At 43.7% G+C, this 26,844-nt stretch overlaps 1 protein-coding gene across 2 annotated transcripts in view; it reads right to left on the reverse strand.

Annotated features, from left to right (window-relative positions):
• The window catches only part of WWP1 (WW domain containing E3 ubiquitin protein ligase 1), a 340,005-nt gene that overhangs the window by 195,315 nt on the left and 117,846 nt on the right, over positions 1-26,844 (reverse strand). The window contains exon 1 of one of the 2 annotated variants that reach the window (XM_063924045.1): positions 7,735-7,819. The exons of the other annotated variant lie outside the window; for it this stretch is intronic. The gene's annotated coding sequence lies outside the window, so the exon portion shown is untranslated. Of the gene's footprint in view, positions 1-7,734; positions 7,820-26,844 lie in introns of those variants that run through there. 2 annotated transcript variants of the gene reach the window in all.

The raw sequence follows: 26,844 nt of genomic DNA on the forward strand, positions 1-26,844 counted from the left end.
GCTCCTTGTCTACTGTCAACAAAGTGCAAGAACCGCCTTTTAAACAATGGGGGTAATTCCAAGTTGATCGAAGCAGGAAATTTTTTAGCAATTGGGCAAAACCATGTGCACTGCAGGGGGGGCAGATATAACATGTGCAGAGAGAGTTAGATTTGGGTGGGTTATTTTGTTTCTGTGCAGGGTAAATACTGGCTGCTTTATTTTTACACTGCAATTTAGATTGCAGATTGAACTCACCACACCCAAATCTAACTCTGTCTGCACATGTTAAATCTGCCTCCCCTGCAGTACACATGGTTTTGCCCAACTGCTAAAAAATTTCCTGCTGCGATCAACTTGGAATTACCCCCAATGTCTCTGAATGATTACCAGCTACTCAAAATGCGAAAAGCATGGCAACCTTAGCCTACAAAGCCAAGAGAGACAAATATACATCAGCAATAAAGTTGTGGGGGGCGCCAACAGTGCATTAAAAGAGTAACAATTTATTGGAACATCATACACAGCAAATCCACTTCAGTGCGTACCAGAGAAGGCGGTACATTCACCGCTAATCAAATCAATCATATAAGACGCATTCACCGCTGCATTCTGCAGGGTTCAACGTCAATTTATAAGCCGTCCATGGCTTATGGACGGACAGTGAACCCTGCAGAATGCAGCGATGAATGCGTCTTTTATGATTGTTCTTATATGATTTTATTAGCGGTGAATGTACCGCCTTCTCTGGTACGCACTGAATTGGATTTGCGGTGTATGATGTTCCAATAAATTGTTACTCTTTTAATGCACTATTTGCGCCCCACACAACGTCATTTTTTTTTTAGATAAACACTTCCCCGTGTGGAAACGGGTGGACGACAATTGACACAGGTGGCAGCGTGCAGATAGACTGTTGGGAGATTCCTTTTGTTCGAGAGGCTTCAATCTACTACTTACATATACATAAATATATGCATACACACACACACATAGTATACACACATTATATATATATTCTGGGATACACTGTCATATTAGTATCACAGACCAATGTACAATCCATTCTCTTCTGAGCAGGAGATTGGAAAAACCAGCACAACTTACAAATGAAAAAAAAAAAAAAAAGAACCAAAAAATGTCATGCATGCAACATTCCCACAGGTGTAAATAAGAGCAGTGGCGTAACTACCGTGTGTGCACGGGGTGCAGCTGCTATGGGGCACAGGCTACTTAAAGGGCCCACTGCTCCCCCTCCACCCAGTCATGGAATGCCTCCAAGGCCTGTAGCTCACCTTCACCTCCCCACTAAACCGGCCACAATAGCATACCCCCCCCCCACACACACACACACACACACACACACACACACACACCCCTTTCCACCGAGGCTGCAGACGCACAGAGGATGCAGCAAGGGGAGGGGGGCCTACCAGCCGACTCCAAGTGCCACAATAAGTGGGCATTTAGGGGGTGGGGCCTAATGCAAGGAGGTGACCGCCCCCATCAGAGACCTTTGTGGGAATCAGGTAATGTTAGTTTCCCCTCCCCCTCTCCCTGATACTCTCTCTTGCACCTCTCTATTTTTTTACTTTCTCCTTGACACTGTTCATCTCTCTCTCCCTGATGACACTATTTCTCTCTCCCTCACTATCTTCCTGGCACACCCCCTCTCACTCCCTCTAACACAGTCTCTCTCTCTCCCTCCCCCTGACACAGCCTCTCTCTCACTGAGTGCCTGAAAGATAGGGGAATATATATATTGGCAATAAACTTTAATGTACATTGAAGTGCTATAACATGTTTGTGAGCAATGACTCATAGCCAGAGTGATCCCAGTGAGAAATGATAGATGGATAGGGTGAGTGACTCTTTCATTAGTTTTATCTTTCATCACCCACAGATATAAACCTCTACCAAGCGATGATTGGCGAGAACGTTTTTCAGTTAGAGCGCAGAATCCTCTTCACCATCTTCCAGAACAAGAAGCGCCTATACAATTTCTCTGTGGCCAACATAGAAGAAAAAATTAATCAGGTAAATAATGAATTTTAAAATCGTGACAACTCAAAAAACGGAGCGTCAGGGAAGACATCTGCAATAAGATGCCCATCTTCTGTGGGTGATGTTACTTTTCTTCTGGGACGGTTATAAAGTGTGGCTCAGTTACTCAGAAAGGAAAAGTGGACACTAACATGTTTCCCAGGAGCAACAAATGTTACTTATGGAAAGTTACAAATCTAAAAGCAAAACCTTTAAAATGTAATCAAAATTAGAGCTGTGCACCGGAAATTTTTCGGGTTTTGTGTTTTGGTTTTGGATTCGGACGCGTTTTGCCAAAACCTCCCTGAAAATTTTTTGTCGGATTCGGGTGGGTTTCGGGTGTTTTTTTTCAAAAACCCTTCAAAAACAGCTTAAATCATAGAATTTGGGGGTCATTTTGATCCCATAGTATTATTAACCTCAATAACCATAATTTCCACTCATTTCCAGTCTATTCTGAACACCTCACAATACTATTTTTAGTCCTAAAATTTGCACCGAGGTCGCTGGATAGCTAAGCGACCCAAGTGGCCGGCACAAACACCTGGCCCATCTAGGAGTGGCACTGCAGTGTCAGACAGGATGGCACTTAAAATAATTGTCCCCAAACAGCACTTGATGCAAAGGAAAAAAAAAAAAAAAAGAGGTGCACCAAGGTCGCTGGATGGCTAAGCTAAGCGACCCAAGTGGCCAGCCTCCCTCCACATTTTTGTTCTCCATCTTTTAATGTGTGGAATTATATGCCAGTAATATATCAATAGCAATGGCCTTCTGTATCGTACTGCGCTATATATATACACATATACATACATACACACACACATACACACACTGGTGGTCAGCAAAATTCTGCACTGTCCTCCTACTCTATATACTGCGCACAACTACAATGCAGCACAGATATGGATAGTATACTTGACGACACAGAGGTAGAGCAATGGACTACTGTACCGTACTGCTATATATATATATATATACTGGTGGTCAGCAAAATTCTGCACTGTCCTCCTACTATATACTGCGCACAACTACAATGCAGCACAGATATGGATAGTATACTTGATGACACAGAGGTAGAGCAATGGACTACTGTACCGTACTGCTATATATATATATATTATATATATATATATATATATATATATATATATATATATATATACTGGTGGTCAGCAAAATTCTGCACTGTCCTCCTACTATATACTGCGCACAACTACGATGCAGCACAGATATGGATAGTATACTTGACGACACAGAGGTAGAGCAATGGACTACTGTACCGTACTGATATATATATATATATATATATATATATATATACTGGTGGTCAGCAAAATTCTGCACTGTCCTCCTACAATGCAGCACAGATATGGAGAGTTTTCAGGCAGAGAACGTAGATATTTGCAGCACACTGAGCACAGATATTTGCAGCACACTGAGCACAGATATTTGCAGCACACTGAACAGTGAACACAGAAACTGAGAGAACGCAGCCACGTCCTCTCGCTATCATCTCCAAAGCACGAGTGAAAATGGCGGCGACGCGCGGCTCCTTATATAGAATATGAATCTCGCGAGATGATGACGTTCGGGCGCGCTCGTGTTAACCGAGCAAGGCGGGAAGATCCAAGGCTGCCTCAGAACCGTGTAAAATAGGTGAAGTTCGTGGGGGTTCGGATCTCGAGGAACCGAACCCGCTCATCTCTAATCAAAATACTTAAAACAAAACTTTTAACCTCCACTTTGTATTACATAGCATTGTCCAACCCTCAGCGATCACTTCACTGTATTGAGATAAGCTTACCTAATAGTCAGTTGGTACTGGGTGTCTCCATAATGTTCTCCCCCAAGTTCGTTGCGCTTGCCTCCCCGTCGGCATTCTGGCGGTCGGGATCCCAGCCGCCGGTCAAGCAATCTCAACCCTTTCTCTCCCCCTCTCCTCACAGATGACTACCGGTCCACTGACTAACTAAGTGGATAATAAGGAGAGAGCTGCACTAGCTCTGCGCTACCTGGACATTATGTTGCATTATGCAACAGATCGGTTATAATGAGCGTGTCCATCCCAATCATTCAGAAGACCTCATTAATGCATATGGAATAATGGCTGGCAACAAGGTACTTGTACCCAACAGTACCAAAGAGACAATTGTCAGCAAGGCCAGAGAGGGCTCGCCACACTATATAGTGTCAGATGTGGAGATACTGTTCAACTATCTCCACTATATGTCAACACAGGATGGAAAACCGCTGTTTATGTAGTCACTGAAGATGGCATTTTCTCCACCACTAAAACGGAGTACATACCAAGGGCATAGCTACCATACGTAGCAGGAGTGCAGCTGCTATGGGGCCAAGAGATGAAAGGGGCCCACCTTCCCTGTCACATGTGTTATATACAAAGGCATAGCTACCATAGGAGTGCAGCTGCTATGGGCCCAGAGCTGAGAAGGGCCCACCGCTATGGCCTGGCCTACTATTGCTTCAGGTACTGAGAATTCCATAACAACCATACATTGCTGTCTAGCTGTGATCCAGAAGTGGATGAGTGCCAATTGGCTGTGACTGAATCCTGATTAAAAAAATAAAAAAAAGAGAGAGAGAGAGAGAGAGAGAGAGATCCTTATGACAGGACCTCAACATCAAAAGGACACGACTGCAGCATATCTAACCAAGTGGACTTAATCTTGGTGATTCAGAACTACAAACCACTGATCAAGTGCAGAATCTTTACTTGACCACTTAAAAATCAGATATCAGCCACAATCAAATCCTCATTCTTTCATCTGAGGAACATAGACAGAATCAAGCATTTAACTCCCTCTGAAGATCTGGCAGAATTCATACATGCCTTTTTATCATCTCTATTAGACTACCCTCTACCTTGGTCTCCCAGCAAAAGAATTGCACAGCTTACAGCTGGTACAAAACGCAGCTGCCAGGCTGTTATCCAACCAGCCCCATAGCACCCATTCTCTACTCCCTCCATTGGCTGCCTGTAAAATAGTGAATTGTCTTTAAAATGGGCTTACTGTCTTTCAAGCACTACATGACCAGGGCCCAAGTTACCTGAAGCATCTTCTGATTCCACACTGCCTCACTTGATTACTGCGATCTGTAGATGAAGGACTTTTAGCAGTACCTAGAATCTCCTGTAATTCATCTGGGGGTCGGTGAAGCTTTTAGCCATGCGGCTCCGACTGTATGGGACTCACTTCCATGCACAGTACAAGAGGCCCTCACTCTAGAATCCCTCAAAAACAGACTCAAGACTTTCGTGTTACTCAGCATTTCCATAATTGTCCCTTTAATATCTCCATGCTCTCTATATTTTCTCAAGAGCTTTTCTGTACTTCATCGTTTAAGTGCCTTGAGTCCTACTGGAGAGAGCGCTATATAAATAAAATGATGATGATTTTTTATTAATATTATTACTACAACATGTGTTATATACAAGGGCGTAGCTACCATAGGTGCAGGGAGTGCAGCTGTTATGGGACCCAGAGCTGGGAGGGGCCACCTTCCCTATCAGTTACTTGTGTTATATACAGGGACATAGCTAGTAGTGTTCATTCTAGCACCCTGCACCTTTAAAAACCTGTGCAGTTCCTATTTCCTGCCTGGGGTGTCGCTCGCTGCTTTGGTGCATCTCAGCACACTCTGGTCTGTATCTCGGTATCCGGGACAGTCCAGTTTTTTTGGGACTGCCCCGCTGTCTCATCGCGGGCCGCAGTGTCCCGTGATTTGGCAAGGGGGTTCAGTTGGCAGGGTCCTTGTGGTGAATAGATGCTGACTAGCGATCGTGGCACTCCTGCGAAGCCATGACCCCTTTTCAAAAGCACCAGAGCAGGGATTGACACCCCAGGCATGATATGATAGAGAAACTGCACAGATTTTCAAAGGTGCAGGGTGCTAGAATAAACACTAACTACCATAGAGCATACTTGCCTACTCTCCCGGAATGGCCGGGAGGCTCCCGAAAATCGGGTGACCCTCCCGGCCCCCCGGAAGAGCAGGCAAGTATCCCGATTTGCGGGGTTACCCCTGCCCGTCCGCCCACTTAGTGTGTAAAGTGGGCGGTCCGGGCAGTCGCGTCATCATAGCCACGCCCCCTGCAGTGTAATGCTGGTGATCGCGGCATTACAGAGCGGGGCTTAAAGGAGGTGTCATAGTGACCCCGCCCTTGCTCTGCCCCCATCCCGCCTCCGGTCCACCCCCTCCTCTATGTCACAGCCTCCCCTGCCCGCCCTCTGAGCCGACCTGGCTGCTCTCTCCCGCAGAGAGCAGCCAGAATGTCGGTAACTATGCCATAGAGAGACAGCTAGTGATGTCAGCGTGCTCTGGCCGGGGGGCACCCTGACAGAGGGGGCCCAGGGTACAGTATCCCCTGCACCTCCACCTTAATATGGCTATGGCATATAAATGCTCAATGGGTGTATATTTCACCATTATCCTTACTAGGTCCAGTTTGTCCTTTAAAATTGTATGATTCCTGAAGTGAACAACACGTTGTTTACCACTAACATGGAATACTGCTAAATGTATATGTGTTAGGGATATTTCTGATTGCACAAAATGGCAGTCTGCTCATTGACATTATTGCGCAAAAGAAACAGATATTGGAAAAACCTTTTGATCTGAGGTCTCATTTGCTCATACTAACAGGTTTTACTAAAGATGGTTCCCTACTTTGTATGCGCCACTGACCACACAGACTGGATTACAGGGTGCAAATATCCAAATGTCCTCCCCACTTGTAAAAAAATAACATTGCTGCATAAGATTGACAGAACTGTTCTACAGAATAATTGTCATGTTCAATATTTGAGTACAGAAGCTTCCATAGTAGAAATTGCCCTAATTATTCCAGCACAGAATTCCTTACTCCTACCCCAACGACATTCAGCGCAGAGCAGAATGAATACACACCGTTCTTGTCCCCTCTCTATTAATGCACTAAAAATCCCGGGCAATGCAGGATGGAGATGGCAAGAGCGGGACTTGACGTTTGTGTAACCGCAACATCGCACCCCTGCTAAGTGACCAACTTTTGCTGTGTGTCACAAGAAATTTCACTGGAACTTTGCAGATCCGATAGCATAACGCTGTGTCTTTTCAGAAAAATTGTTTTTGTATCAATTTCTGTTACAACAATTACAGCAAGAGTACATAATACATAAAAAAATTAAATAGATACAAATCATTGCTACTTAATCAAACAGTCGTAATCTGCGTCGAAAATCCTTTCAAGTAGAAAAGAAAAAATCTAAAACCCAGCAGAGAAATATATGATCTAAAGTATATACGACATATAGTGAAAACATTACACAAATATTGTTTTGTTTTCCCACTATTGTTTACCATGTTAAACAAGTAAAAAAGAAAATAATTCAATTTTAAAAAGACAATTTATTTGAGAAAATAATCCTATTTGCTTCCAATGTACTACTTATCTTAAGCAAGCATCAGTAAAAGGATTAGTACACACAGATGATATGTAATAAAACATTGCAATATACTATCTTACAATGTTCATTTACTGATGTGTGGAGCAGTTGGACTGGATGCACTGTGGCAAGCTACCCATTGTCAGAGGCAGCTTTACAAATATATATATGTTTAGCATCTCAACTAGATGCAAACGGTTATATATTCCCAAGGCACAACAAGAACAAGCAGAGAAACACTTTTTCAATAAATACATCAACTCACAATCTCTGTGCAGTCCATAGTACGCCAAATCAACACCCCCAGCAGCAGCAGCAGATCTGTGCCTCCTCCTCCTTGTGCAGTGCCTGGGATTCCTGGCTGTGCCTGTCATGTGACTCTTATGCCATCAAATACAGGGAGAGGGCTGGGACAATCCTAAACGTATTCACATGTCGTCCTACTACTACTGCAGATCCAAGAGCTAAGGAGCCCCCTGAGCCAGCGAGAAACCGTGACATAACACTGATGCTGTACAAACTGTGTACCAGAGATATGTTGTAGCTTGCAGTTCATAGACACACACATAATACAAAATGTTAAAGCTATCTAATATTGGCTCCTAGTAAAATACTGTAAAAGTTTATAAAGTCTTTCAGTTTTCGGTGGAATACAGAATGTGAATTCTTGACCCCAAAAAGCAGTTAGTTAGGGACTAGCGTTTAGGCTCTCTGATGGGACTCCCATTTACAGAGTGGCCCAATGATGCTCAAATTATGCCTGCGCAGTGCCTATGTGAAAGGGTATCGGGCCAGCAGGAGCAACGAGAGTCCATAATCTCCATGCAGCTGCTGACCAGGTCATTTTTCAGCCAAGCAGCAATTTTCCATTAACACCACTGTTTGCAGGAGGAGTGCAGAGAGCAAGGGGGGCTTTCAACAGAGGAAGGAGCCCAATGTGCAGGCTCTGGGTGGACCCCCTCCTCTTAGCGGCGCAGTAGAAGCTGGCATTACACCAGAGTCGACTGCGCATGCTTGGACTCTAGAAACATCAGGTTCTGGAATCTAAGTCTCTACTACGCATGTGCGGAGGCCATTTTGGTGGCTGCACCTCCAACGCAGGACTCCGGAAAGGTACTGTACTGTACATACACAGAGCCATCTTAACAGCATTGTAAGTCATGGGCAAAACAATGCACTAGGAGCCCCTACCTACCCAATCACTATATAAATGTTTTAAAAAAAAAAATATATATATATATATATATTGATAAAGCCTACTGATTTATCCTATATTAAACACGCTAAAAGGTTAAGAGACTCAGTACGCTATTGGAGTATGTGGTACCGTAAGGGTACGCACTCAGCGTAGCGGACGCTTAGCAGTGGACGAGACGCACGAGCGGCACGTTCGCTCACGGCTTAATGCGTAGAGGCAAGCACGCTATAGGCTGCCGATTACCGTAATGATACGCTACCAGCGTAGCATAAGCTCGAGTTCACGAGGAGATCACAAGCGGCGCTGATGCTCACAGAGTTAAACCTTTGTAACTATACCATAAATAATGTACTTATACTGTAAACCTTTGCGCAGTGTTAGGGTGTAAATGCAACACAGTGTAACCTTGTTAGTTTAAAAGCTGTATGAGCGTCCGTGACGCTCTGAGAACACTTAGCAATATAATAAACACTCAAATACCGGTCTAAGGGTCTAACACCTTTTAAGGGAGAGAATGAACGTTCAATTGCAAAAGGATACACATTACAACTTATACACTACCAAACTAACATAAAATACCTAACCGAATTACTACACGTTAAAATTACAATAGCGGCACAATTACATTTAAGGGGAAAGAGAGAGAAAAATGGCTCACAACAAAATAGGAGATAAATATGGTTGCAGAGAACTTACGCACAAGGGGAAACAATCGCATGCGCCTTTCTGGATATCCAGCTCCCGATTATCAGTGATGAGAACCGTTGAGAAGAGTAGAGAGCTGGCCCAGGTCGGCTTGTCTTTATATACACTACACAAAGTACAGTACAATGGTCCCTACATTCTTATTGTTCATTGGACACAGGAATCCGTCTCCGCATTATAACAAAAGGTCATAGGTTGGTTCATACAGGTGGGCTGTGACTATTCCAAACTGCTCAAGTGGGAGGGAAACTCAGGTTTCCCGCCGCATGGGTAATAAACTGCAAATATAGCAAATGTCCATAAACTTCTTATGACCATAACTATACGCACGAGCGATTAATCCGTTTCTAACCATCACCGGAATATTGCTAATTTAATACTCTTCCGATGGATACTAAACACCACTGTGTCACCCCTGTCTGACCCTTCGTATCAAACAAAGAGGGATCTCTTTGTCTCTGAACATACTACATTAACTAAACTTTCAGATTCTATCAAAGGGACCATAATCTACAAAATACATTATATGACTAAAATATGTAACGATCGAGTCGCCCGCTAGACGCACACAAACTCTACCGTAAATGCGCATACCGTGCGCCTGCGAGTGCACGCGACTGCGAGTATACGCACGGGAGGGCTCATGCACGTGCAGCGGGCACACGCTGTTGCCTTATAGGTAATTGTCTGCACTTAGTATAATATTAGGGCAATGGATATTGTCTGAATCAAAATATAATTCATTATAAATAGGCGATGTTACCATAGTGGACAGTATACTGGATATATATAGTAAGGAATAGATATGAAATAAGTTTGAATGTATGAGGTAATGTTTAGCTGATTTAAGAGATTAGGTTTGTGTATGTGTTTATATAGATATACTGTATATTTGTGTTTTACAGCAAGATGGTAAAAAATAGTGTAGGGAACAGGTTTATTCTGCTCTAGTCATAAATAAGGCCAGAGAGGTTACAGTAAGATCAAGAGTCATTGTAGAGAAAAGGTATTAGGCCATAAATGATAATAGGTATGTGACAGAGCTCTGTTGGTCATTGGAATTCACAGGTGTGCTTACAGTAGATCAGAATCTACTGGTTTGTCTATTGTCCAGTGAAGGTTAAAAGCTAGGGAGTATAAATTAACTACTATGAAAAGAGATCACATCCATTGATAAAACATTGTGTAACCGACCCCAGGAAAACTTGTCAATACAACAGAACTTTGGATGAAAAGACATTCCAGATTTTACAATACTATACTTGCTTAAGGCAGTGTGGACACCACACTTTTATGACACCATGCCTCCGTGAACAGGACACGACAGCCCAGTTCAATGTTTGTTTTATTACACCTTGGAATCTGACAAACCTATAATTACCTATTCCATTGGAAACTATGAGAATATGATAGTTTGAATTGGTAAAATATGAGATAAAAGGACCAGACTTGTAGTTAGGAGTTAGAAGGAAGAGGGAGAGGGAGAAGAAGAAGGAGAAGGAAGGAAGTCAGTCAGGAGGAGAAGTCATGGAGAACATGCAGAAGGAATGATTCTTGGGATGGCAATCTTTAACTTGCAAGTATACATTTTATGTTAGCAATTGAAACTGTTGGTGAAACTTATGTCATGTTGTTTTATGTTATGTAACGAAGGAAGCATATATAATTATAATTAGTATATATATCACTACTGTGTATATCTTATTCTGTACGATTTGATCTGCCTGTAAATAAAGAATCATATAAAAAGAGCGGTAATATTCAAGCTTGAACTCTCTTTAAGGAATCTTAACTTCATAATTTCATAAGTCATATATATATATAAGGACTGCATATATTTATCAGCCAATTAATTTGTAAGCCTGACATAATATATTTGCAGATATATATGATAACGCATATTAATTTAAATATATCCATATATTAATAACCATATATGTTATATTAAATATTAATATTCATAAATATGATTCCATAAAGCAATATTGGCGACCACGAATTGGACTTGTTATTACTGAATCTGATTATCTGATTTATAATATTTATGAGGAGTAGCAAATGCTATAAGCTGGCTACCAAATCTGCAGAATCACGGTGGGGATGTATCTATGAAAATTTATTACCATTGTGTAATGTCAATTTTGTATTCTGTATAACCTAGGATAAATGTGTTAGTGCAATATACGTTATTTTAACTAACATAATATCTATTAGGAAGCAGCACCAAAGGCTATAAGCCTGCTGGCAAAATACAAGATCACAGTGGAATAGGTTACAAATGAGAATAAAGAATTTAAAGGCCTAGAATAGAAAATGTGCACAGTGGAAAAGAGTATTTCCAAATAAATGTATAAATGTACCAGGTATTAGAGTTTAACCTTAAGACACCGGTCAATCTTAAGGAGAGGATACCTTCAGTACTAAAAACAAAGAATATATAAATTTAGCATTGAAATGTTAAAAATGCAAAAGTTTTCTGTAGCATTTAGAAAAATGCGCAGAACTGCGGCTCTAGAAGCCAAACAGAAATGTAAAGAAGAATCAGGTTCACGTCTTCGTAAGGCGTGCCTGACCATTAATGCAAAAATGCATTCGTTATTTAAGTCCCTTAAACAGAAAAATAAACAGAAAAAGTTTGGGGCAGAAGCGAAAAGCCTGACAGTTTGTAATCAAATTGTCAAGATCTCTGATGAAGAGATAACATCCAGCAAGCAAGCTGAGATAGAAACACCAAACAGGAATAGTGTTGAGGTATGTGAAACTCTGTACACAGAGTCTACAGGAGTCAGAAATGACTTAATCAGTCAAGATCCTAAAATTAAGGAAAGTTACATGTTGCAGGACTGCATCAATGTGCAGCGCATGGAGTCTGCTATGGTCACACAGACCACCAGCAGAACAGCCTCTGTGGTAAAGGAAGAAAGTAGCAATGTGCCGGATGTGTCTATCATCAGACAGCACATTAATGTAAAGGAGGTAGCAGCAATAGGAGATGTCCCCTATACTGTGTCTAGTAAGGGGGAAGATCATTGTAACTCAGATTATGAGTATTCTGCTGAATACACTCTCAGAGTTCCCAATGTAAATGAAGAATTTGTTATGCCCTTAGGCAAAGGTGAATTGTCAGCAGATTTAAACACTGATAGCAGCAGTACAGTGCACACAGGGGTGGGGAAGTTCCCCATGGTGAAAACTCCCATGGCAACCAGAGTTGCAAACCTTGAAATGTATTCACCTGGAAACATGTTTAAAGGGAAAATCCATGAAATTAATTCAGGAATGCATGTTTACAAACAAAGTTCCCAAACTTATGTAACCCCCACAGAGCACTCAGAGACTTCTAGTGATGGTGCAAATGTTTGCATGCTCTCAGAGAGACCACATGCAGAGTGTCATTCTGCAAACCACACACCAATTAACAATGACAAAAAGGATCACCAGGATGAAAATGTTTTTATGCCCTGGTGCCATAACCATTTTATTACAGGTGTGGAAAGACAGAAAGCCCTGGGACCTGCAATACATATTTGGCAAAGTTTAACAAGTTTCTCTCCCCACAAAAGTAGGTTTTTTCAGAAGCTCCAAGATTCTTCCAAACTAAGGAGCCACACCAAGCAGCAAACGCTATGGTTAAAGACAGTCTGGGACCAGGCTGCATCACAAGGGAGTATGGTCACAAGTGAATACGGTAGTATCATTCCTTTACTTGTTAGATCCAATGAAGCCATTGTTTGCTTTGATGTTCAAACAGCCACAGTTTCCAAATTAAACCTGCATCATATCTGCAGCGACAATTGTGCTGTCATTGACACACAATGTGACAGGAAAGATTGGCACAGGCCAGAAACAATTGTTTGTTTGTTATTCAATCGTTAAAAGACACATTTGTAAATTCTGTACCTGATAACATGCAGCAGATAGGACAGAATGCATAGCAAGCTATGTTAAATCACTGTATAAATATCTGTGATAGTCATTGTATGTATTTTTGTTTGATTCATAGTAATCCTGGCAACCTGTATACAGAATGGTGCAAGACTCCAAAAAGACTCCAATTTACAAGGGAAAAGGTCTTCATTAACCCTTTCATCGCTGCTATCCAGCAAAATCTACATAGCATCCCTAAAGACTGATATATGGACAAATCCTCAAGGAGTTTTCTAGTTTCACAAGAAAGGGGAATGTTTTCATTAACCTTTTCATCACAAGTAATCATTACTTGTCTTTCAAACTACATGTACACTCCCAAAACAGTGTACAGCACATCTCATCACTGTGATTATACAGAACTGTCTCATCCCTTCATATACCTTAATCACATATATGTAAACATTTGTCTGATATATATATATATATTATGTAATTGTATTATATACCTTGTAAATATTTTATGTTTTTTTTTAATATTACACAGTAGATACTACCTATGCTTCCTTCGTAAAAGCTTCAAAAGTAATTAAATATCTAATACAGGATGGTATACCGCGTTATAACAAATTGGGCCGAGATTATTAAGTGGGATGAATAATTCTCTTAATAAAGACTGTCACAAGTCTAAGATAATTATTTGTAGCATAACAGGGTCACTGTATATGCACATGGCTGCATATAAAATAATATTGGATGGAATTAGATATATTTAAAGCCATTCCTAAATGATATTTAATATCTGTTTGAAGCAAAATTATATTCATTTATTGTATTGATAGGATGTTACTATATACACATCAAAAGCATTTTAAATAATTATTAGTCAAAATATAGGTAGGATAGAAAACGCCTTTATATGGGTTAAACTGGTATAAGTTTATGTAAGATTGAGATGTATAAATAGGTACAAGGTAGAATAAGGAGATTTAAGACTGCATGGTAATTTATTCAGTGAGGAAATACAGAACAGAGTAGGTGTACTACTCACAGCCATTTGTGGTACTATTGCCCGAAGACAATTAAGACCTACTATTAACAAGCAAGGAAAGAAAGAAAGAAAGAAAAAAAAAAAAAGACTGTTTCATATATGCCTGTTCTATTCAAAATCACAACCTGTTTGTGCAAAAGCAATATGGACACTGGTCACAACTGCGGCATTGGATAAACGCAAAGGAAACAGAACTGCTAAAGACTGTATAAAGACTATTACTATTACTGAGGGTCGTCACAAGTACTGAATGTTCAAGACACAGCACTCGACGTACACAGCCCTCTGCCTCAAACAGCGAAATGGCAAGCAAAGGAGCAGCTGCTACGAAGAATTCTACTTCTAGTAATGGTGCAAATGTTGCAAACGCAAGGCCATAATGCAAACGCAAGGCATCTCCAATTGCAAGCAAACCACGCAGATGACAGTCTTATCCCAGTAAATTGCTACATACAAGAACAGCAAAAATGTCCAAACGTACTGATCCAGATACAGAAAAAAGGTCTACAATTGGGCTATGGTATTCCAAATGTCTGTAGAAATTAGTTTTCCTCATGAATACTGAATAAAAACCTCAGTTTTGTCTGCTTTAGTTAAAAAGTAGAATAAGGTTAGGTAAGCTAAGAATTTTTAGAGATTTTTAAAATCATAATGGTTATTATTATTACACTTATGGTATATATTATGGTTACAACGAAAGTTATGTTTGAAGGAATATTTTGAAATGTATTTGGAAGCAATTACGCTAGTTTAATGTGTGGCCAATCAAAAGAATTTCTCATGGCCACAAGGGGGCGACTGTTGCCTTATAGGTAATTGTCTGCACTTAGTATAATATTAGGGCAATGGATATTGTCTGAATCAAAATATAATTCATTATAAATAGGCGATGTTACCATAGTGGACAGTATACTGGATATATATAGTAAGGAATAGATATGAAATAAGTTTGAATGTATGAGGTAATGTTTAGCTGATTTAAGAGATTAGGTTTGTGTATGTGTTTATATAGATATACTGTATATTTGTGTTTTACAGCAAGATGGTAAAAAATAGTGTAGGGAACAGGTTTATTCTGCTCTAGTCATAAATAAGGCCAGAGAGGTTACAGTAAGATCAAGAGTCATTGTAGAGAAAAGGTATTAGGCCATAAATGATAATAGGTATGTGACAGAGCTCTGTTGGTCATTGGAATTCACAGGTGTGCTTACAGTAGATCAGAATCTACTGGTTTGTCTATTGTCCAGTGAAGGTTAAAAGCTAGGGAGTATAAATTAACTACTATGAAAAGAGATCACATCCATTGATAAAACATTGTGTAACCGACCCCAGGAAAACTTGTCAATACAACAGAACTTTGGATGAAAAGACATTCCAGATTTTACAATACTATACTTGCTTAAGGCAGTGTGGACACCACACTTTTATGACACCATGCCTCCGTGAACAGGACACGACAGCCCAGTTCAATGTTTGTTTTATTACACCTTGGAATCTGACAAACCTATAATTACCTATTCCATTGGAAACTATGAGAATATGATAGTTTGAATTGGTAAAATATGAGATAAAAGGACCAGACTTGTAGTTAGGAGTTAGAAGGAAGAGGGAGAGGGAGAAGAAGAAGGAGAAGGAAGGAAGTCAGTCAGGAGGAGAAGTCATGGAGAACATGCAGAAGGAATGATTCTTGGGATGGCAATCTTTAACTTGCAAGTATACATTTTATGTTAGCAATTGAAACTGTTGGTGAAACTTATGTCATGTTGTTTTATGTTATGTAACGAAGGAAGCATATATAATTATAATTAGTATATATATCACTACTGTGTATATCTTATTCTGTACGATTTGATCTGCCTGTAAATAAAGAATCATATAAAAAGAGCGGTAATATTCAAGCTTGAACTCTCTTTAAGGAATCTTAACTTCATAATTTCATAAGTCATATATATATATAAGGACTGCATATATTTATCAGCCAATTAATTTGTAAGCCTGACATAATATATTTGCAGATATATATGATAACGCATATTAATTTAAATATATCCATATATTAATAACCATATATGTTATATTAAATATTAATATTCATAAATATGATTCCATAAATCAATACGCATGAGGTGCATATATGGCAATGTGCAGCGTGATATTTTTCTGACTTTGACAATATACACATATATATATATATATATATAGATAGATATAGATACAGATATATATAGATATATATCTCTATATCTGTATATATCTCTATATCTGTATATATCTATATATATCTATATATATCTATATATATATATATATCTATATATATATATATATCTATATATATCTATATATATCTATATCTATATATATCTATATATATATCTATATATATCTATATCTATATATATATATATCTATATATATATATATCTATATATATATATATATCTATATATATATCTATATATATATATATCTATATATATATATATCTATATATATCTATATATATATATATATATATATATATATATATATATATATATATATATATATATATATATATATCATGTAAATACAGCCCGGCACTCCTTTTGGTATAAGTCAGGGGTGGGGAACCTTTTTTCTACCGAGGGCCATTTGGATATTTATAAAATCCTTCGGGGGCCATACAAAAATTTTCAACTTAAAAAATGACCCTGCCCCCCAGTAGGTCTGCCCCTTAGAGTTACTGTGTGTGCGCGCCGGAGGCACGCACGCGCCAAAAAAATGGGTGTGGCCAGTTAAAATGGGACGTGATACACATATGCCCCCAATAGTGCGGTGCCAGATCCACAATTGCCCCCACAGTGCCAGGTATACAAATGCCCCTCACAGTGCCAGGTATACAGATGCCCCTCACAGTGCCAGGTATACAGATGCCCCTCACAGTGCCAGGTATACAGATGCCCCCACAGTGCCAGGTATACAGATGCCCCCACAGTGCCAGGTATACAAATGCCCCTCACAGTGCCAGGTATACAAATACCCCCCACAGTGCCAGGTATACAAATGCCCCTCACAGTGCCAGGTATACAAATGCCCCTCACAGTGCCAGGTATACAAATGCCCCCCACAGTGCCAGGTATACAAATACCCCACACAGTGCCAGGTATACAGATGCCCCCACAGTGCCAGGTATACAAATGCCCCTCACAGTGCCAGGTATACAAATACCCCCCACAGTGCCAGGTATACAAATACCCCCCACAGTGCCAGGTATACAAATACCCCCCACAGTGCCAGGTATACAAATGCCCCTCACAGTGCCAGGTATACAAATGCCCCTCACAGTGCCAGATATACAAATGCCCCCCACAGTGCCAGGTATACAAATACCCCCCACAGTGCCAGGTATACAGCCCCCACAGTGCCAGGTATACAAATGCCCCCCACAGTGCCAGGTATACAAATACCCCCCACAGTGCCAGGTATACAGCCCCCACAGTGCCAGGTATACAGATTCCCCCACAGTGCCAGGTATACAAATGCCCCCCACAGTGCCAGGTATACAAATACCCCCCACAGTGCCAGGTATACAGCCCCCACAGTGCCAGGTATACAAATGCCCTCCCCTCTCCCCTCCGTTCTGCTTACCGTGGACGCGACGGAGGAGAGCGAGGCTGACGGGTGAAAGCGGCGGTGTGTAGTACTTCAAATCAGCCGCCGGTTCGAGAGCCAATCAGAGCTCGCGGACCGGCAGCCGCGGCTCCTGATTGGCTGCCGGTCCGCGAGCTCCGATTGGCTCATGGACCGGCGGCTGGTTTGAAGTACTACACGCCGCTGGTCCCATTCTACAGCCGCGCTCTCCTCCGTCTCCCTGCTCTGACAGCTGAGACACGGTGCCGCCCGACTGAGCGGCAGCGTGTCTCACTGACACAACCTGGTGGGCCGGACCAAACGGCTTCGCGGGCCGTATACGGCCCGCGGGCCGGAGGTTCCCCACCCCTGTCCTAGAGGATGCTGGGGACTCCGTAAGGACCATGGGGTATAGACGGATCCGCAGGAGCTTGGGCACACTATAAAGACTTAAACTGGGTGTGAACTGGCTCCTCCCTCTATGCCCCTCCTCCAGACCTCAGTTAGACTTTGTGCCCAGGAGCGATGGGTCACACACTAGGGGAGCTCTACTGAGTTTCTCTGAAAGACTTTGTTAGGTTTTTTATTTTCAGGCAGACCTGCTGGCTACAGGCTCCCTGCATCGTGGGACTGAGGGGAGAGAAGCAGGATCTACTTCTTCTTAGTTTAAAGGCTCTGCTTCTCGGCTACTGGACACCATTAGCTCCAGAGGGTTCGATCACTTGGTGCGCCTAGCTGCTTGTTCCCGGAGCCGCGCCTTCAATCCCCTCACAGAAGCCAGAAGTAAGAAGCCGGGTGAGTATTGGAAGAACAGAAGACTTCAGTGACGGCAGAAGACTTCAGTAACGGAGGTAACAGCAGCGGTAGTGCTGCGCTTCATGCTCCCACACACCAACGTCTCTGGAGGGTGCAGGGCGCTGGGGGGGAGCGCCCTGGGGGCATGTTGCTGAGGGTCTAGGAGCTGGTGGGGGGACATATTTAGGTGCCCGGGCACCGAGTATGTTCACCCCGCCAGTGTGCCGCAGGGGGGAGCAACAACGGTATCGCTGCGCTCCCTGCTCCCACACAATCGGCCTGCAGGGTGCAGGGCGCTGGGGGGTGGAGCGCCCTGGGCAGTATATATATGTATATATTTACTATGAAGTTCACTGGCAGGGGGACATCCTTCCGTGCCCGCCCCGCCAGTACGCCACGAACGGGAGGGAGCAGCAGCGGTAGCGCTGCGCTCCCCGCTCCCACACGCCATCGGCCTGCAGGGTGCTGGGGGGGGGATCGCCCTGGGCAGTGTATATATATATATATATATATATATATATATATATATATATATATTTACTATGAAGTTCACTGGCGGGGGGACATCTTTCGGTGCCCGCCCCGCCAGTACGCCGCGAACGGGCGGGAGCAGCAGCGGTAGCGCTGCGCTCCCTGCTCCCGCGCGCCATCGGCCTGCAGGGCGCTGGGGGGGAGCGCCCTGGGCAGTATCTAGTGTATTATCCCGGGTGGGGGAACGTACTCAGACACCGGGTGTCTTCGGCCGCCGGGGTATCGCAGCGTGTGCAGTGATCGCAAAAACGCGCTATAGCGCGTATTTTACCCCATAATGAGAATCGGGGACTCGCTTTTACAAAATGAGTGCGTCCCTGGGGACACGCTCCGTTGTAGGCAGTCCTGTAGCTCCTTTGATCTCTCCGCCGGGTCCCGCTGCCAATCTTGTGGCTTCTTTGAAGTCTCTGGGTCCAGCGGCCAATCACAATAGTCTCCCTCTCAAACCCCTCCAATAGCTGGGCTTCCGGGAGGACTGTTTGTTAGACGGGGAGGAGGAGCTGTTGCTGCCTTTCACTCCCGTATGCAGCTGCGGCACCCGGCGTACTCAGAAGGCGGACCGAACTGTAGCGTTAACAGGCTTTCTCGGCGGCCACCTGTCTCCTCCCCATCCCGGCGCTGCTATTCACTTCTCCCCCTCACCGCCGCGGCTACTCAGAACTCGGCGTTGCGGATGCCGCTCCACGCCTTGGAATTTACCGGCGCATGCCCCCGCATCCTGAGTGGCCGCGGCGGTGAGGGGGAGAAGTGCATAGCAGCGCCGGGATGGGGAGGAGACAGGTGGCCGCAGAGAAAGCCTGTTAACGCTGCAGTTCGGTCCGCCTTCTGAGTACGCCAGGTGCCGCAGCTGCATACGGGAGTGAAAGGCACCAACAGCTCCTCCTCCCCGTCTACTAGTCCTCCCGGAAGCCCGGCTATTGGAGGGGTTTGAGAGGGATGGCAACAGCTAACGATTAAAACACTGGGGGTGAGAGCAGTACCCAGCATACACCAACACAAATTCACACATTGACCAGCATAGTTACCCCACCCCCATATACCCACACCCACCAAAGCCACACAGTGCCATCACATGCACCCCACCAACCACACAGTGCCCATTACACACACCCCCAATACCCACACATTGCCCATTACACACTCACACAGTGCCAATCATACGCACTCCCCACAACGTGTTCCCGTGATCACTGTGTCTGGGGACGACAACTGGGGGTCCGAGATGGTGGCTATAGTGTGTAACGTGCTCTGCCTGGCGCAACGTGTGTAACGTGCTCTGCCTGGCGCAACGTGTGTAACGTGCTCTGCCTGGCGCAACGTGTGTAACGTGCTCTACCGGGCGCATTGTGTGTAACGCGCTCTACCGGGCGCATTGTGTATAACGTGCTCTACCGGGCGCATTGTGTATAACGTGCTCTACCGGGCGCATTGTGTATAACGTGCTCTACCGGGCGCATTGTGTATAACGTGCTCTACCAGGCGTATTGTGTATAACGTGCTCTACCTTGTGCAATGTTTATATTTGCTTTACCTGGTGCAATGTGTCTTAAGTGTTCTACCTGGTGCAATGTATATAACGTGCTCTACCTGGTGCAATGTATATAACGTGCTCTACCGGGCGCACTGTGTATAACGAGCTCTACTGGGCGCAATGTGTATAATAATGCGCTCTAACTGGCGCAATGTGTATAAAGTGCTCTACCTGGCATAATGTGTATAACGTGCTCTGCCTGGCGCAATGTGTATAAAGTGCTCTACCTGGTGCAATGTGTATAACGTGTTCTACCTGGCGCAATGTGTATAATGTGCTCTGCTTGGAGCAAAGTGTATAGCGAGCTGTACCTGGAGCAAAGTGTATAACGTGCTGTACCTGGTGCAATATGTATAATGTGCTCTACCTGGTGCAATATGTATAACATGCTCTACCTGGCGTAGTGTGTATAGGAGGTTCTACCTGGTGCAATCTGTATAAGCGGCACTACTGTGTGGTGTAATGTCAATTGGCACCAATATGTGGTCACGCCCCTTCCCCATAAAGCCACGCCCCTCAAATTTTGTGGCGCGCCCTGCCTTTACTTTACGGTCTAGTAAGGTGGAACACCAATTCACTTTCTGCCTAAGGGCACCAAAATGTCTAGTTACAGCTCTGGTGCAGGGTGTCCTGTATGCTACACAGCCCAGCAGCACTGTCACCCCATCCCCCCACCTTGCAACACGTTTGTAGTGTCCAAACAAGATTAAGATTAATAAGAACCTTCATTCCGATGGGACCCAGAAAAAGACCGGTAGGATCCCAATTTTTGAAAGTGAGGGGTCCCTGGGACCCACTTTTTTTTGGATCAGCGCGATCACTGGTGTGCGCTGCGCTCTGTGGCTCCCACACACCAACGGCTTCTGTGGGTGCGGGGCGCAGGGGGGGCGCCCTGGGCTGCGTATTAGACAAACGGGCGCTTACTCCCTATATGTATATAGGTTCCCCAGCTCATTAACATATATATGTATTTATTTAGTTGAGCGGGCTTAAGCGCGCCGGGAAGGGGTGGAGCTTAGCCCTCATACAGGAGTCAGCGCCATTTTTCTTCAAATCCCCGCCAGGACTTGCTAGTCAGTAAGATGGAGGGGGGGCACAGTGTTTTAAAGCTATATGGAGGTCATATAGCTTTATGGTTGATAATAGACGCATAATCACTCTTATATTACATGAATTCAATGTTTCCCTGTTTGTACCCACTATTGGTTAGTCGACATATGTCGGCAGGTGTCAGGGCTTTGTCACAAGCTGCTGTGGGAATAACTGTCGGCTTCGCCAGCGCATGGTGGTGTTTGACTCGGGAAATTAAGTACTAAAAAATTGGTGTCTCGTGTGTTTAAAACAGCAAACACGATAGGGGAGATACAGTTGTTTGGGGATGCCCTGTCGGCATCAATGGTATTTCCTGGGTAAAAAAATTATCAAGCGGTTATTACGTTGTACCTGTATATATATGTGTATATATATTTATTGGTATATGTGGGGGGGAAGTTATCAATATTGTGTTTGTATCCTTCCCTCAGTCCCCTCGGGGTTCCGTGATTAATTTTTGCCCGCTTCCTATTCATTGCTGTTGACATTTACTAAGTTTCTGTCGACCTTAACGTTCCTGGTAGATCCACATCGGGGGCATGTCAGTACATGGTCATACACATTCACAGCACATTACCGTCACTAGAGACCTGACAGGTCTGGACAATCCACGTGCGTATGGGTTATATCTATATGTGTATATATGTAGATATAGGTTTATATATGCATGGTTAGGATATATGTGTTTTATTGTGTATTACCTGATGTATATCCATGAATGCTGAAATAATGGTATTCTTATCATGTACTGGTCGCTCTGTTGATTAAGCTCTAGATTGGCCGTGACGAGTTGGTTCGATCCTCTCAAGGAGTCCGAATATTCTTCTCTTCACATCGCGGAGAGTAAATTATGTCAGTCAACTCCTGGCCGACGCAGAGCCCGGTCGCAAAGGATCATACACCGGCAGCTAAGTGAAATTTTATTTCTATACTTTGACCTTGTTGCGCTGTATGCACTTGAGGGAGTGTTGTATTCGGGTAGGCATCCGATAGAATTACCCTACCCAGTGTGGGTAGGGCTTGTCTATGTTTGTTCTACCTTATAACATTGCAGCAGGCTGTCACGTGACAGAGGTGTGACCGGAAGAATGCGGAGGATGTCTCCGGGAGATGATGGAGGAAGGTATACAGCTGTTTGGTGGCTTATGGTCAGTCAATATCGGCGGATTCCTCTGGTAAGTCTAACTTTGTGTGTTAGCCTCTTTCACAACGGTTGGTGACGCATTCCTTTGTGGGATGTGGTCGTTTTAACCGGTTCGATACAGTCCTTTTGTTTCTGTTCTGTGTAGTCAGGGGAAGGGGAAAAGGTAAGAGTTCTGCAGCCTTGTTAGGTTCGCAGAAGTGGATGTCGTGTCTGTTTCCTCCACATCCACCACTTGTCGCTGAGTCTATCGGGCTGGTCCCCGCTCCGTCGGGCATTTGTCTACTATGCTTCGGTTGGTCCAGAAATAGACTGGGACCTGTGGGTTATTTATAGAATCCAAAAGGGGAACATTTGGAGTTATGGTTGTTCCCTTTACTGTTTTTCTAATAGTTCTTGCCATTCCGTTCTGGAAGGGAAGATAGTACACAACGCCGTACAGAAGTGCGTTGGGATCAGAACATTGTCCGGTGGTCCCTGTATAAAGGTGCAAATCGTTGTTTCTCTCTGACTGTTCTTCGACACAGGGATTGGCTGTTTCCAACGACACAGATGCCGGAGGTGGGTTTCAGAGTAGATAATGACCGGTTAAGGTTCTGTGTTTTTCCATGTGAAAGGAGGTCTGACGATCCAGAGTTGGATCGGCTTTACTCTGACACTTCATCAATGTGTTCCGTTGCTAAACCGGTTGGGTATGCACCTGTGGTGTCGGCTCGGTTCTCTCCTTCTAGAGGGATGAAGGTACGGGTTCCGGGTGTAGATCCTGGGGTCCGTGCATACAGATCTCCGAGACAGGGGAGCAGTACTTGCAAGGGACGTGTTTCCAGGGGATTAGGTCAAGATGGAAAGCTTGTCTGCTTTAAGCTTTCTTGAATTAAGAGTTAGTTTCGACAAACGTAATCTTCATGTTCTGCCCGTGTTAGTTCTGCTAGACGACTAGTCAGCAGTGGTGTAGGTAAACCGCTATGGCGGAACAAGGAGCAAAGCGGCAATGGCAGAAGATGCACAGTTTTGCCGTTGGGTAGAAAAGTCTGGTAAACGCTATATTAGCGGTCTTCGTTCCGGAGGTGAACGACGGAGAAATTGATTTCCTCTGCTGACGCGATCTCCATCCGGGAGAAATTCAGTTATCGACGAGAAGTTTTCACAGACGTGACAGGTCTTTGAGGAATGTCGCACTTGGATATGTTGGCATCTCGCCTCATAGATAGGTCTCAGGGATATTGTTCCAGGTCAAGGGACGCTCAAGCTATAGCTGTGGACACCCTTGTGACGCCGTGGGTGTTTTTAGTCGGTCTATGTGGCCTCTCCGCTTTTACTTTTTCTGACGGTGATAAATGTGAGATGAAAAAAGGTTCAAGCGATCCTCTTGGATCCGATCTCGCCAAGGAGGGTTTGCTTTCCAGTTTTTCATGATTTACTCATAGAAGATTCCTGCCCTCTTCCTCTCCGTGAGGATCTTTTTCAGCAAGATCAGGCCGTGTGGCAAGACTTACCGCGGCTGTGTCTGACGTCGTGGCGGTTGAATGCCATATCCTAAGCCGAAAGGGTGTTTCCAGTGACGTCATTTCCTCAATTTTTCAGGCTAAGAAAGTAGTAAGGGCTGAGCTTTACCTCCGTAGTTGGCATAACTATGTGTTTTGGTGTGTAGCCAAGAGGGCTCCTATGGAAGGCTTTCAGCTAGGTCGTTCTTATCCATACGTTACGAACCGGTGTGGAGGCAAGCCTAAAGTGGGGCTTCATTTCAGTACAGTGTGGCCTAATAATTTATTTACAAATATTTCTCTCTTGGAAGGTGGTCATGCTCTTGGCTTTGACATCCGCACGGCGGGAGTCGGAAGTGGTGGTTTTGTCGCACAAGAGCCTTGTTTGATCTTTCATGTGGATAGAGAGGAATTGAGGACTCGGTTAGTAGTTCTGCCAAGAGTGGTTTCTGGGTTTCGCAGAAATCGGTCTATTTTGATGCTGGTGGTTACTTGGGCATTAGCTGATTCAAATTCTCTCTGGGTAGCCAGGGATTTGAATATTTAGGTCGCCAATTTGGCTCAGTTTGGAGAAACAGAGGCTCTGTTTGTCTGGTATGTTCCCAGCATGGTTGGGGTGACTGTGTTTTGCAGTCTGTTACACGCTGGATCTGTGATGCTATTTGGCATGTTCGTTCTACGGCTGGATTGCCGTCACCGTGGTCGGTGGAGGCCCGTTCTACTGGGGAGATGGCCTCTTCTTGGGCGGATGCCCGAGGAGTCTCGGCGGTTTCAATTTGCCGAGTGGATACTTGGTCGGGTTCAAACACTTTTGCAAAATTCTACAAGTAAGATACCCTGGCTGATGAGGACCTCATGTTTGCTCAATCGGTGCTGCAGAGTCATCCGCACTCTCCCGCCCGTTTTGGAGCTTTGGTATAATCCCCATGGTCCTTACGGAGTCCCCAGCATCCTCTAGGACGTATGAGAAAATAGGATTTTGGTACCTACCGGTAAATCCTTTTCTCTTAGTCCGTAGAGGATGCTGGGCGCCCGTCCCAGTGCGTACTGTGTCTGCAGTTCTTATTTTTGGTTACACTCTAGTGGTGTTTCTTCTCTGCCAGACTGTTGTTGACGTTGTTCATGCCATGGCATGAACAACGTCAACAACAGTCTGGCAGAGAAGAAACACCAATAGAGTGTAACCAAAAATAAGAACTGCAGACACAGTACGCACTGGGACGGGCGCCCAGCATCCTCTACGGACTAAGAGAAAAGGATTTACCGGTAGGTACCAAAATCCTATTTTTTCCTGCTTGATACATTAAACCTGTTAGTCCCAGTACAGTATAGTATAAGAGTCTAGGTCAGCCATGTACAACCCACCTGTGACCCGAGGGCTGCGTGTGGCCCATGCCCTAGGTATATGAGGCCCTTTGGTAAGGCCACTAGACAGGACAACCCTGGTGGTGTTTATATTTACATTTATTTTTACCATTTCTGTTCTGCACCGGACACAGAGGAGAGGGGCAGGAATTACTCATCGGGGCAGAATGGGTCAGAGACACGCCTATCACAGACAGCCCGGCAGCCAATCATTATCTGCCACGCATGTCTTTGCAGAGATGAGGCTGCGGTGCGCTCATTCTCAATAATGTCAGACTGTCACTGCTCTAGTTCTCCGACAGATTGAGTCAAAGCGTCTATCCCAGGGAAAATATTTTTATTAATGGATCTGAACACTTCAGCGTTATTAATGTTATGATACATTGCACTGTGGAATAAGCCAAGATGTTCAGACAGTAGGGGGAATTCAAATGTTTGAAAAGTCGGTTGGGTGTTTGTTTTCTCCTGTCTATTAGATCACCCAACTGACTTTTCAAACAATTGAATCTCCCCCAGTGAATTTAGGAATGCTTATTATTAAAAAAAAAAAAAAAAAAAAAAAAGTAAAAAGGAATTAGAGAGTTATTGCCTTCTAACAACAAATATCTGGTTTCTGCTGCATCTTAGAGGATTTGTATAGTTTATTTTTAATCTCCTAGAGCCAGGCAGGTACTTTAAACCGAACTTGCATGCAAAGCCCACATCATTACTTTTATTTATATGCCTGAAACAGTAAAAAAAATGTTTAAGCAATTCAAGTTTTTCGATCATTGCGTTTTGATCTCCGAATACAGCCCTCGATCTAGAAGAAGGGTTGTGCAGCCCTGGTGTGGACTAATGAGACTCCTGCGTTCACCAAATAGACCCCCATTGGACCTGGAGCAGGTTTCCTTATAAATCCTCAGAGCTGCCACGTCCTAAGATGGTCCCTTCACTTACTTGGGATGTTGCCCACATTTATACAACCAGAATACAAACATATACAGTTTAAAAAACAGACGAC

This window comes from Pseudophryne corroboree, chromosome 5, assembly GCF_028390025.1.
Source record: "Pseudophryne corroboree isolate aPseCor3 chromosome 5, aPseCor3.hap2, whole genome shotgun sequence".
Taxonomy (NCBI): Eukaryota; Metazoa; Chordata; class Amphibia; order Anura; family Myobatrachidae; genus Pseudophryne; species Pseudophryne corroboree.